Genomic DNA, 14,635 nt, shown 5'->3' with positions numbered 1-14,635 from the left:
TCGGCCGATCGGACGTTGGCCGAAAATTCACGGCCAACTATCGACGCGTGTGTACGGGGCATTAGTCTGAGGCTCTGTTTGCACGTAACTGCTCAGATGAGTGGTTACATATCCACTGACCCCAAAGCCGCTCTCCTTGTTTTTAAGCTCCACCGTGAAGTACACATTCGAAAACAACACCAGGTACAATAAAACAGCGAGCACAAAATGAAGCACACAAAAAAAAATGCAGAGGGTATACACATGGTCCTCCTCTGAAGAGAAGGGACCCTGATCCCCTGGAGTTTAAGACTCCTGATGTACTCATGATCCACAAGGCCAAAACGAGGCATGTCCCATTCTTCACAGGACCTGTTGAAGCAAGCTTCACCCAAGTACTAGGTGGGGCTCTCCTGAAGGGAGACTCCATAGGAGCTGGAGAACCTGTTGTTCCCTCCACCGCAAGACTTTCAGAGCAAGCCCTTCTAATCCGGGAGAAACCTCGGAGCTCCACAGTGTGTTGCTTGTCAAATATATTGTGAACATAAAAAAAAAGTGAAACAGCACACAAAAAAATGTGCACAAAGGGTACAGTAACTCTGAAGAGGAAGGGCCTCTAACCTTAAACCCCCTGTGGTGCAATGCTTCTGACAGGGGCAAAATACTCTATGGTTTACCTAGGCTGGGGGGACCAGCTAATGCTAGTCTACTAATTACTTGGTGAGGGGCTCTCAAAAAAGAGACCCCTCTGGTTGATGAAATGTAAAAGACCCAAAGGCCGCAGAACCTCCACCCAACATCAGGGCAGACCCGAAAACCTGCACCCTTTGTCTCTGCTCATAAATAATATTTAAAAAAACACATGCAGTGCAAGTGCCTGTGAATATAAAGTAAAAAAATAAAAGAGTGCAAAGCAAATAGCAAGGCAGGCCTTCGTAAAAATTTCCCTTTGACTAGCCAAAAGGCCTGCCTATAAAAAGCACTTAGTGATGTGTTCTAGTGCCAGTGAATGAAACAATGGTGTACCATTTCCAAACTGTCCTTTTTTACAGCCCCAGGAAGCACATCACCTGAAGCTCCTTGTGCCTTTGGCCAGACAAATGCAGCCCATTCTTACAAGAAAGACATTAGCACTTAGGGAGAGTCCTACCGTTATACCGTGTTCCAAGCCAGATTCAACCCAGGAGGAAAAGGATCCTTCTCACTGTGCCCAACTTATTACATTGGAAAAATACTAGCTGGTGCCCACTCAAATGGCACCAACTTATTTCCTCCCAAAAACTGATAACAGATACAGTACAACACTTGATCTTAGCCAAAACGCCCAAGAAACAATTTGTGAGTAGACTACCCTACTCTATCCAAGATTGGGCTTTAAATATACTTTAACATCTGTATGATCATCCAGTACTGAGACCATGGGATAGATACGCATGTTCCTACTTGCTGCGTGTGCATGTTTATAATTATAAAAAAAGTGTGCAAACAGGTGGGCAGAAAAGACACTGTTACTAAAACTGGGAAGTGCAAAATCTGGTGCAGCTGTGCATGGTAGCCAATCAGCTTCCAACTTCCGCTTGTTCAATTAAAGCGGAGTTCCGGCCACAAAAAAAAAAATTCAATGAACATACCCCCGGGACAGTCAGGGCTAGTACATTCCACAATGGCTAGCCTCTGATCTGTCCCGGTTCGCACTTACCTTCTAGAAGAAATACTCACTTTTAAAATTTCTTTTCCAGCGCTGCCATCTCAGGTGTGGGCAGCTTGAAGCCAGCGCGATCCTCTTCTGCGTCCTCTTCGGTCCCACGATGCACTGCGCCAGCCCCGCCGTCACTTATGGGACCGCAGCGTCATCCCTGCACAGCTTCTGGGCATGCCCAAAAGCTGTTTAGCAAGGTATGACGCGCCTGAACCGGAACTGACGTCGGGACCGGTGCAGGCGCATTGATTCCTGGGAGCGATGATGTTCAGCTCCCAGGAATCATTGCAAAGCGGAAGTGACGGCGCGCCCGAGGGAGGAAGTGGAAGAAAGGGGAGTATATTTTTCTGCAATTACAAGGTAAGTAAAAAAAAAAAAAATTGTAACTTCCCATTTCTTTTTCAGGTGACAAATAGGAAGCGGATGGCCCAAAATCGACTATGTCTATTTTGTGGCCGGAACTCCGCTTTAAGCTTTGACAAAAAAAGCGGATTGGTTTCTTTGCAGAGCTGCACCAAAGTTTGCCTTCTTCATCTCTAATAAATCAACCCCACAATTTTGCCTTGTTCAAGATGTACACTGAGCTGTGCCCGTCCAGCTCAGTGTACAATATGGGCATTAGCCAGGAGGATTGAACTCATGGGCAAGGCCTGATCAATCAAACCTGCCATAGATTGGAACCCAGAAAGAGATCAGCTAAGGATGTCAGTGGCCAGTGAGGGAACTCCTGGGCACCACATTGCTGCTGGAGTGGAGGTGAGGGCACCAGTTTCCATTAATTCCCAGACAAAAAAAAAATTCAGTTATTGATGGTGAACTTCAGTCAAACATCTACATAGACAGATGAAATATCCGTTAGATCCTGTTTTGATGAGCTTCGGGTCCCTGTCAATCATATCAGTCTGAGATGCTTCTGAGATCATTCAGAATTCACTGACCTGCAATCCCTCCGTTTATTCTGCTTCATGCCAAATCTGCATTCCCATAAACCTCAATTAACCACTAAACCTTCAGAAGATTTACCCCCCTTCATGACCAGGCCATTTTTACAATACGGCACTGCATTACTTAAACTAACAATTGCGCAGTTATGAAATGCTCTTACCCAAATTAAATTTATGTAATTTCTTCCCACAAATAGAGCTTTCTTTTGGTGGTATTTGATCACCACTGCGTTTATTTTTTGCGCTATAATTAAAAAAGAGAGACAATTTTGAAAAACAAAATATATATTTTTTACTCTCTGCTATAAAACATATCCAATAAAAAAAAAAAATGGTCAGAATAATATTTCTTCATAATTGCTACATATTTTTGGTAATAAATTCCCAATAAGCGTATTTTGATTGGTTTGCGCAACTATGGTAAATATACTGGAATTTTTTATACCAGCAATAGCGGCGATCAGCGGGACTGCTATATTGCGGCGGACAATCAGTCACTAACTGACACTTTTGACACTGCGAGAACCAGTGACACTAATACAGTGATCAGTGCTAAAAATATACACTGTCACTATAATAATGACACTGGCTGGGAAGGGGTTAAACATCTAGAATGATCAAAAGGTTAACTGTGTGCCTAGCCAGTGTTTTAGTCTACTGTAAGTGCTGCTTTGCAGGGACACAAAATCTATCCCTTCCCCCGTCAGAATGGAACTCTGCCTTATTTACACAGGCAGAGCTCCGTTCTGAGACTTTGCCCGACGATTAGCGGGTGCCAGTGGCGGCATACATCGCATGACCGACATTCGCAGATCTGCTTCTGCTGTGAGTAATCACAGCAAAAGTGGCCCGCCTGCGATGCGTGTGCCCGCTAGGCAGAAGTGCAGAATAACATCTATATACGTGATTCTGCACAGGAGGGCTGTCTTGTAGCAGAATGCCTGCTATGGGGAGGTCCGGAAGTGGTTAAAGTGGACAAATGTCCAACACAGGCCCTCATTCAGCGGTTTTATTTCCAAAGGAGCGGTACCTCTGTCGTTCCGGTCCTGAGATTTACACAGCAGTGCTAGGCCAATGACACCACCAGTTATAGACTGTGGTAGGGATTTATTGGTTTCCTCTCTCCACCCCCAGCTGATTGTGCAGTAAAGGAGCAGCAAGAGACTAATGCAGTCATCCCTCTACTTACTCCGCTCTTTACACCTATCAGCTTGCTACTTTCCAGTACATTTACATGCAATGCCAACTGATTGGCTCCCAGTTTAACTCTCTCCAGCCGGCAGGAGCAGGCTCCTTGAAAGTAGGTAATGCTAAAGGCATTACATGGGCTTCTCAGTCAGGAGATCACTGATTGGCTGTTACAATAATCATGTGGTGGAATGTCTGCCAGACTGCCTCCTGACTGTACAATCACTGTGCTGGGGGCGTCGAGTGCAGTGTTAATTTTGGCAGCAAATTTCAATTTAGTTTTAGTTTTAGTCTTAGGACTAAAATGGCATTTTAGTTTTAGTCCTATTTTAGTCTTTTGCAAGTGTTTTAGTTTTAGTCGTATTTAGTCGACTAAAACTCCTGTATATTTTAGTCGACTAAAACGCCCTACATTTTAGTCGACTAAAACTCATTTTAGTCATCTATAATCAAATGGGTGTAGTTCAATTGTAATTTGTAATGCATTATTTAAGCATTTCTCTACAATTTCCAAACTCATTATATACTACTGCTGGTCCTGGAGTGAAAAATCGAATATGTTATTATTTATGCTTTGAGCATGCACCAGTGTTAATTTTTGGCAGCAAATTTCGAATTAGTTTTAGTTATAGTCTTTTGACTAAAATGCCATTTTAGTTTTAGTCGTATTTTAGTCTTAAGACTAAAATGCCATTTTAGTTTTAGTCGTATTTTAGTCATCTGAATTGTGTTAGTCGACGAAAACGTTTTAGTCGGTTTTAGTCGACGAAATTAACACTGGTCGAGTGAGCACGCTCCAAACAAAGAACAATGGCACATATGTGACAGCTCCGCCTTAAATCCCACCGACACTTCTAGGCCTCGTTCACACGGGACATAAAAATACATATGTGTGCAGGGTCTACAGGCGTGGCCAAAAGTTTTAAGAATGACACAAATTGTAAAATTTTCACAAAGTCTGCAGCCTCAGTTTTTATGACGGCGATTTATATATACTCCAGAATGTTATGAAGAGTAACCAGATGAATTGCAATAAATTGCAAAGTTCCTCCTTGCCATGAAAATGAACTTAATCCCATAAAAATAATTTCCACTGCATTTTTGAAGAAAGCTTCAGGGCGCCCAAGAAAGTCCAGCAAGCGCCAGGACCGTCCCCTACATTTGATTCAGCTTTGGGATCGGGGCACCACCAGTGCAGAGCTTTCTCAGGAATGGCAGCAGGCAGGTGTGAGTGCATCTACATGCATGGTGAGGTGAAGACTTTTGGAGGATGGCCTGGTGTCAAGAAGGGCAGCAAAGAAGCCCCTTCTCTAGGAAAAACATCAGGGACAGATTGATCTTCTGGAAAACATACAGGGATTGCACTGCTGAGGACTGGGGTAAAGTAATTTCTCTGATAAATTTCCTTTCTGATTGTTTGGGCCATTTGGAAAAAAAACGTGTCCGGAGAAGATAAGGTGGGCGCTACCATCAGTCCTGTGTCATGCCAACAGGTAAAGCAGTAGTATACTCCGCTTTTAAATTTTTACCTACAGGTAAGCCTATAATCAGGCTTACCTGTAGGTAAAATTAATATCTCCTAAACCTGCTCGGTTTAGGAGATATTCACCCTGCATGCAGCCACTGACACCAGCAGCACATGCGCTCTGAAGGTCTGGCGTAACTCCTTGCTGGCTCCTTGCCGAAAAGAGAACATCTGCACGCATGCGTGGGAGTGACCTCATTGCGGCTCCCGCCACTCACAGCACTGGAGCCGCCGAACCCGGAAGAGACGCCGAGGGAATGTGTCAGCTCCCTCAGCGGTGTCCAGGCGACCATGTGGGGGCTTCGTTCTAAGGTATTTCATAATGTGCTAGTACTAGCACATCATGCCATTGTCCTGCAGGTTTTTGGGGTTTTTTTTACACAGGGGATACAACCGCTTTAAGCATCCTGAGACCATTCATGTGTGGGGTTGCTTCTCAGCCAAGGGAGTGGGCTCACTCACAATTTTGCCTAACACAGCCATGAATAAAGAGTAAAAAAACATCCTCCGAGAGTAACTTCTCCCAACCATCCAAGAACAGTTTGGTGATGAGGAAAAATTCCTTTTCCAGCATGATGGAGCACCTTGCCATAAGGCAAAAGAGATAACTTGGTGAACAAAACATTGAAATGTTGAGTCCATAACAAGGAAATTCCCCAGACCTTAATCCCATTGAGAACTGGTGGTCAATCTTCAAGAAGCAGGTGAACAGAAAAACCCACAAATTCTGACAAACTCCAAGCATTGATTGTGCAAGAATGAGCTGCCATCGGTCAGAATGTGGCCCAGAAGTTGATTGACAGCATGCCAGGGCGAATTGAGGTCTTGAAAAAGAAAAGTCAATACTGCAAGTATTGACCTAACGTATTTAATGTACAGTGCCTTGAAAAAGTATTCATATCCATTGAAATTTTCCACATTTATTCATGTCACAACCAAAAACGTAAATGTATTTTATTGGGGAGTTATGTAATACAAAAACACAAAGTGGCACTTAATTGTGAAGTGAAAGGAAAATGATAAATGGTTTTTCTAATTTTTTTACAAATAAATATGTGAAAAGTGTGGAGTTTATTTGTATTCAGCCCCCTGAGTCAATACTTTGTAGAACCACCTTCCGCTGCAATTACACCTGCAAGTCTTTTTGGGTATGTCTCTACCAGCTTTGCACATCAAGAGAGTAACATTTTTGCCCATTCTTCTTCGCAAAATAGCTCAAGTTGTCAGATTGGATGGAGAGCGTCTGTGAACAGCAATTTTCAAGTCTTGCCACACATTCTCAAATGGATTTTGGTCTGGACTTTGACTGGGCCATTCTAACACATGAATATGATTTGATCTAAACCATTACATTGTAGCTCTGGCTGTATGTTTAGGGTCGCTGTCCTGCTGGAAGGTGAACCTTTGCCCCAGTCTCAATTTTTTTCCAGACTCTAACAGGTTTCCTTCTAAGATTGCCCTAAATTTGGCTCCATCCATTGTCACATCAACTCTGACCAGCTTCCCTGTCCCTGCTGAAGAAAAGCATCCTCACAACACGATGTTGCCACCACCATGTTTCACGGTGGGGATGGTGTGCAGTGTTATTTTTCTGCCACACATAGCGTTTTGCTTTTAGGCCAAAAAGTTCAATTTTGGTCTCATCTGACCAGAGCACCTTCTTCCATGTTTGCTGTGTCCTCCACATGGCTTCTTCTAAACTGCAAACAAAACTTCTTATGTCTTTCTTTCAACAATGGCTTTCTTCTTGCCACTCTTCCATAAAGGGCAGATTTTTGGAGTGCACGACTAATAGTTGTCCTCTGGACAGAGTCTCCCACCTGAGCTGTGGATCACTGCAGCTCCTACAGAGTTACCATGGGCGTCTTGGCTGCTTCTCTGAATAATGCTCTCCATGCCCGGCCTGTCAATTTAGGTTAGTGATTGCGAGCCTTGGCATCCCAGATGTTTTGGAACTACATTTCCCATGATGCTCAACTACACTGCAGAGTACATGAGCATCATTGGAAATAGAGTTTCAAAACATCTGGGGTGCCAAGGTCCACCATCACTGGTTTAGGTGGACAGCCATGTCTTGGTAGGTTTGCAGTTTGCCATACTCTTTCCATTTTTGGATGATGGATTAAACAGTGCTCCATGAGATGTTCAAAGCTTGGGATGTTTTTGTATAACCTAACCCTGCTCTAAACTTCTCCACAACTTTATCCCTGACTGGTTTGTTCCTTGGCCTTCATGATGCTGTTTTTTCACTACGGTTCTCTAACAAACCTTTGAATGCTTCACAGAACAGCTGTATTTATACTAGTGATCGACCGATATAGTTTTTTTTAATGCTGATACTGATATTTTGGTCATCAGATATCGGTATTGGCTAATATTTTCGGACATGAAATTTTTTTTTTTTTCTAAAGGTACTCCTTGTGGAGGGATCTGTGGGTCTAAAAGACCCCAAACCCCTCCTCGGCACTGAAAAGCATTCAAAACGCAAAGTTTGGCTGTTTTAAATGCTGTCAGTTTTTTTAATTCGGCACCGAGTACCCGAAAGTGATGTCATGACTTCCGGGTTTTTTACGTGGAGATCAGTGCATGCGCACTTGCGGCAGGGCTACCGGCTTTCACAGGGACACATCTTCATGCTACACCGGGTCTTCTATTCGGCGGCGGTGGAGGTAGGATGCCCGGGTCTCCCGGTGGGACGGGAGACCCGGGAAAGCTGTGGAAGGCGGGGGGGGGGGGCGTCCCCTCCCGCTCCTTGTAATGACAGCCGAGCAGCTTCTCAACCGCATCGGTTGTCATTACAAATCAGCCGACCGTTGGCTATGGACACCGGTACAAGGGTGATGCCTCTAGCTGCAGGCATCACCCCAGGACATGCACTTTCCTGAAATATCGGCAATATCGGTAACCTCAGGGGCCGATTACGATATATCGGGGAAAGTGCATTTTGGCCCCCGATATAGCGGTGTTGCCGATAATCGGTCGATCTCTAATTTATACCGAGACTAAATTACACGCAGGTGGACTCTTTTTTTCTAATTAGGTGACTTCTGAAGGCAATTGGTTCCACTAGATTTTAGTTAGGGGTATCAGAGTAAGGGGGGCTGAATACATATGCATGCCACACTTTCCACATATTTATTTGTAAAACATTTTGAAAACCATTTATCATTTTTCTTCCACTTCACAATTATGTGCCACTTTTTGTTGGTCTATCACATAAAATCCCAATAAAATACATTTACGTGGAACATTTCAAGAAGTATGAATACTTTTTCAAGGCACTGTAATCGTCAATAAAAATCTTTGCCACTTATGAAATGCTTGTAATCATACTTCAGTATACCATAGTAACATCTGACAAAAAGAAATGTAAAAAATAATATTTCTTACATTCTCAAACTATTGGCCACGGCTGTAGTTCCCGGAGGGTATGTCCATGCAGCCAAATTAAACTGAATCAGGACATTCATAGCAGAGATGCAGCCGTATTCGCACTAGGGTTGCCTCCTCATCCCTTTAAGCCAGGACACATTAATTACATACCGTATATACTCGAGTATAAGCCGAGTTTTTCAGCACATTTTTTTGTGCTGAAAACGTCCCCCTCGGCTTATACTCGAGTCAAGGAAAAAAAAAAAAATTCCCTGTCCGCTCCGACGGGCTTAAGCTTTAAAAATGGCGCCGCCCGTCGCATACATGTCACCGCGCACGCGCCGCCGCTCGTGTAATTTCGGCTATTCGCCGCTCGGGAGAGGCCGGGAATAGCCAAAAGTATACGAGCGGCGGCGGCGCGTGCGCAATGACGTGTCGGCGCCGGGCGGCGCCATTTTTAAAATGAAGGCGCCTCTGGAACAGGTAAGTGAAACAGCTTCACTACCTGCCATTATGCAGGACTGCGGGCACACTACAAGGCATGCAGTGCTGCGGGCATGGTCCACCTGTACCATGCCCACAGCACTGCATCTCCTGTAGTATGCCCACAACCCCGGATCCTCTTGTACCATGCCAGTACCCTGCATTCTCCTGCACCATGCCAGTACCCTGCATTCTCCTGTACCATGCCAGTCACCCTGCATTCTCCTGCACCATGCCAGTCACCCTGCATTCTCCTGCACCATGCCAGTCACCTGCATTCTCTTGTACCATGCCAGTACCCTGCATTCTCCTGCACCATGCCAGTACCCTGCATTCTCCTGCACCATGCCAGTCACCCTGCATTCTCCTGTACCATACCAGTCACCCTGCATTCTCCTGCACCATGCCAGTCACCCTGCATTCTCCTGTACCATGCCAGTACCCTGCATACTCCTGCACCATGCCAGTACCCTGCATTCTCCTGCACCATGCCAGTACCCTGCATTCTCCTGTACCATGCCAGTCACCCTGCATTCTCCTGCACCATGCCAGTCACCCTGCATTCTCCTGCACCATGCCAGTCACCCTGCATTCTCCTGTACCATGCCAGTACCGTGCATTCTCCTGCACCATGCCAGTACCGTGCATTCTCCTGCACCATGCCAGTACCCTGCATTCTCCTGCACCATGCCAGTCACCCTGCATTCTCCTGCACCATGCCAGTCACCCTGCATTCTCCTGTACCATGCCAGTACCCTGCATTCTCCTGCACCATGCCAGTACCCTGCATTCTCCTGCACCATGCCAGTCACCCTGCATTCTCCTGTACCATGCCCGCCGCCCTGCATTCTCACCCTAGGCTTATACTCGAGTCAATGATTTTTCCCATCTTTTTGTGGTAAAAGTAGGGGCCTCGGCTTATACTCGGGTCGGCTTAAACTCGAGTATATACGGTAGGTTCTGTGGCCGATTAAGGTGGTAATTAAAGAGGTGTTTAAGCTGTGTTAAACAAAATTTAAACGTCAGCAGCTACAAATACTGTGGCTGCTGACTTTTAATATATAGACACTTACCTGTCCAGGGAGTCCGCAATGTCAGCACCCCAGCCGATTTTAGGATTGGCTGCCGTCACCATAAGGGAAACCGGCAATGAAGTCTTTTGGCATGCGTGAAGCGCACTGTGCATTCTCATTGGCTCGGGGGCGGGGGAAGGAGAAAATTGCAAAATGTTGTACTGGAAGGGGGGGGGAGCATATGAGCAGAAGTTCCACATTTGGGTGGAACTCCGCTTTAACCACTTCTGTAGCGGAAGGATTTGCCCCCTTCATGACCAGGCCATTTTTTGTGATTCGACACTGCGTTACTTTAACTGACAATTGTGTGTCCCTTCCACGCTGTACCCAAATAAAATTGATGTCCTTTTTTCCCACAAACAGAGCTTTCTTTTGGTGGTATTTGATCACCTGTGCGGTTTTTATTTTTTCCGCTATAAACAAAAAAAAAGCCGTTGGGTATTGTCTTCCTATCCGTAGGAATAGCTAGGTATATAGACTTAGTCCAAAGACAAAAGGCATTAGCATATACACACCCATGGGGGCTGTCCCATCCGGTCAATACCCCCCCTGCATCACCACTCCCAACTCAGTTTTAATCTGCCTAGCGTCAGGAATAGTCAGTGCGAGGTGGGGATCCCCAGACGTGGATCTGTTCGCATCTCGGCTAAATCGAAAGGTGGAAAGATTCGTGGCAAGAACGCGCGATCCGTTGGCGGATGCCTCGGATGCGTTGGTGGCCCCTTGGCATCAGTATCGTCTGATGTACACCTTTCATCCGATTCAGTTACTATCCTGGTTCCTACGCAGATTGGTCTCGGAACCGCACATGGTGATTCTGGTGGCGCCGGACTGGCCTCGCCGGTCCTGGTACGCCGACGTTGTTCACCTGGCAGTGGCGCCTCCATGGCGTCTGCCTCTGCGGGAAGAGCTCCTGTCTCAAGGTCCGATCTTCCATCCTGCTTTACAGTCGCTGGCTTTAACGGCCTGACTGTTGAGACCCATGTCTTGAAGGACAAAGGTCTATCCCCTGAGGTTATCCCTACCCTAATCAAGGCTAGGAAATCCTCCTCTGGTAAGATCTATTACCGTACCTGGAAGGCCTATTTCACCTGGTGTGAGTCCAGGGGGTTCTCCCCTCATTCTTACTCGGTGTCAAGAATCTTGGCTTTCCTCCAGTCTGGAGTGGATCAGCGCCTGGCGCTGGCCATGATAAAGGGCCAGGTGTCTGCACTGGCTGTCCTTTTCCAACGCCCTGTGGCGTCTCATTCCTTGGTGCGCACCTTCATTCAAGGTGTGCGACATTTGGCTCCTCCTAGGAAGGAGCCTTTACCTCCATGGGACTTGAACTTGGTTCTGTCCGCGTTACAGCGTGCTCCCTTTGAAAACATCAGGGAGATATCGTTGCCTCTGATGTCGAAAAAGGTTGCTTTTCTGGTGGAGATCACTTCGGCTCGCAGAGTGTCTTACTCACAGGGATAAGGTGGTTTTGCGACCACCCCCATCCTTCCTTTCCAAGGTGATCTCTAAATATCACCTTAATGAGGACATTGTCCTGCCTTCGCTTTGTACGAAGCCTAAACATCCAAAGGAGATTGCCTTGCATTCCTTGGATGTTGTCAGGGCGATCAGGGTTTACCTGTCGTCTACGGCAGTGTTTCTCAACCTTTTTCCAGTTGTGGCACCCTTAACAATTCTGCACAATCTCGAGGCACCCCAATTTAAAATGTAAAAAAAAATCCATAAATGAATAGTTTTACATAACGCAGCAACATCAATACACATGGGCCATCCAACCTTAGAAGTGATTTATTCCTCCACTATTGCAAACTGGTACAGAATAGTATTCTAGGGTTTCTCTTCTCCCTTAGTTTCTCTTCCTCTATTTGCTAATGTGACCCCAGTGCTGATGGAGAAGGGATGAGGAGGAGTACATAAGGATGCTGTGCAAGCACCTGTCATTCTCCTTATCAACCAGTGATGTCACTGGTAGTAAGGGTGCCAGTGGCTTGACCCGCACATTGCCCAGGGTTGTCAGGGTGCCAGTGGCTTAACTTCCGAACAAAAATTAAGAAAATTAAAAACCTGTGGCAAATTGTTGCCAATTTGCCAAGGCACCCCTGAAGAACCCAGGAGGCACACCAAGGTGCCATGGCACCCTGGTTGAAAAAGGCTGGTCTACGGAATCCTTTCGGAAGACGGATTCCCTATTTGTCCTTCCTGAGGGACCTCGGAAGGGCATGGCTGCGTCCGCAGCAACTATTGCCAAATGGATCAGACAGACCATTGAGCAGGCTTATGCCTTGAAGGAATGGGTTCCGCCCTTCCTTGTTAAGGCGCACTCTACCAGGTCTTTGAGTGCTTCTTGGGCCTATTGGCATCGGGCCTCGGTGGCTCAGGTGTGCAAGGCGGCGACTTGGTCGTCGGTGCACACTTTTTCCAAGTTCTACAAAGTAGACGTTCTGGCATCAGCTGATGCTTCTTTTGGCCGCAAAGTTCTCAGTGCGGCAGTGCCATGATGGACCCTTGGATTTTTTCTCTGGGTCCCTGGCTGTTGGTATTTGCTTTCCTGGGCTGTTGCTCCTGTTGAGCATTGTTTTTTCTGTTGCCCAGTTGGTTCTCTTACGGTGCGTGTAAGATTCCTTTCTCTGATGTGGGTACTGCGTTGCCTTTTCTACGGTTGCGTCTCCCACCCCTCATGTCTATACTGCTTTGGGACATCCCAATAGTGATGACTTAGAGGAGGCGGCGACTGTCGGAGGATGTAAGAGAAAACTGAATTTTTGTCAGGGTGCCAGTGGCTTAACTTCCGAACAAAAATTAAGAAAATTAAAAACCTGTGGCAAATTGTTGCCAATTTGCCAAGGCACCCCTGAAGAACCCAGGAGGCACCCCCGCCCCTCTTTTGGGGTTCTTATTACCTACTGCTATGCTACCAAACTGAGTTGGGAGTGGTGATGCAGGGGGGGTATTGACCGGATGGGACAGCCCCCATGGGTGTGTATATGCTAATGCCTTTTGTCTTTGGACTAAGTCTATATGCCTAGCTGCTCCTGCGGATGGGAAGACAATACCCAACAGTGAGGACTTAGAGGAGGCGGCGACTGTCGGAGGACTCAGAGAAAGGAATTTTACAGGTAAGATTTTACAAAAATTCATTTTTTTCACTTCCTGCTATATAACATCCCCCCCCCCCCCAAAAAAAAAATTAAAAATCAGGCCAATTTGTATTCTGCTAAATATTTTTGGTACAAAATCCCAATAAGCGCATTTTGATTGGTTTGCGCAAAAGTTATCGCGTCTAAAAACTAGGGGAAAGATTTGTCATTTTTATTTATTCATTGTTACTAGTAATGGCGGCGATCAGCGATTTTTAGCGGGACTGCGACATTGCGGCAGACAGATTGGACCCCAGACATTTGTGGGGGTACCAGTGATATTATTACAGTAATCAGTGCTAAAAATATGCACAGTTACTGTACTAATGACACTGGCAGGGAAGGGGTTAACCCAGGGGCGATAAAAGGGTTAGGTGTGAGCCTAGGGGAGTGTTTTCTAACTGTGTTGGGAGGGGCTTGTGAAAGGTACACAGAGACCTGTGATCCTATATTGAAGGATCACAGGCGCTCTGTAATCATTCCAGAGAAAACAATGGTCTGCTGTGTTTACAACAGCTGACCGTCGTTCTCTCTCTCAGCAGGGAACGATTGTGGGCGTCCATCGCTAGCGCCGGATCGGCTTCCCCGCCCCTGGAGGTACGGTGGTTTGCAAACCCGAGCCAGCCTGGCGCAGTATATCTGTGGTGGGCGGACGGCAAGTGGGTAAACTCACTTAGTGCCTTATGTGCATTATATTAGCCTCAGAACGTGTGTAATTAATGTGTCCTGGATTAAAGGTATGAGGTGACAACCCTAGTCTGCGCACATTGTGCGATTTTACCACATGTATGCATGCAAATTCACTTAAACGCACCGAAGCGTGTGTAAACACATCGAAACGCAACAGACGGAAATGTGTCTAAACGGATGCGTTTTGCTGCGGCGCACGGCGACTGTGAACCAGGCCATATCCATACGGGTGGCTTTATGTACTGCTGTACAGAGGACTGCAAGAAGCTGATACAAAGGACTTCCACTAATGACGTCTTCATAAGCAACACTAACATCCTCAGTACAGCAGTAATGATAATAAACTATGTACACCACACTGCTACGTCCTACTGTCCCTGCAGCACACACATACCCTCTATAGTTAGGAAGTGAAGCTCCTCACCGCCTGCACTTCGAAGACTACAACTCCCAGGATACACCAGGCGGCGGACAGTCCAAGCACTACCGCGGCTCCACGCTGCTCTTACTGCGCATGCGCGCTCTCAGCGTAAGAAGTAACCTGT

The 14,635-nt window shown here is 46.2% G+C and overlaps 1 protein-coding gene across 3 annotated transcripts in view; it reads right to left on the bottom strand.

Annotated features, from left to right (window-relative positions):
• The window catches only part of FAM120B (family with sequence similarity 120 member B), a 401,073-nt gene that overhangs the window by 295,838 nt on the left and 90,600 nt on the right, over window positions 1–14,635 (bottom strand). Inside the window, exon 1 of one of the 3 annotated variants that reach the window (XM_082251419.1) lies at window positions 14,515–14,618. The exons of the other annotated variants lie outside the window; for them this stretch is intronic. The gene's annotated coding sequence lies outside the window, so the exon portion shown is untranslated. Of the gene's footprint in view, window positions 1–14,514; window positions 14,619–14,635 lie in introns of those variants that run through there. 3 annotated transcript variants of the gene reach the window in all.

This window comes from Pelophylax lessonae (assembly GCF_965119305.1).
Source record: "Pelophylax lessonae genome assembly, chromosome: 3".
NCBI classification, from domain to species: Eukaryota; Metazoa; Chordata; class Amphibia; order Anura; family Ranidae; genus Pelophylax; species Pelophylax lessonae.
This window is presented reverse-complemented; position numbering and strand designations above follow the sequence as displayed.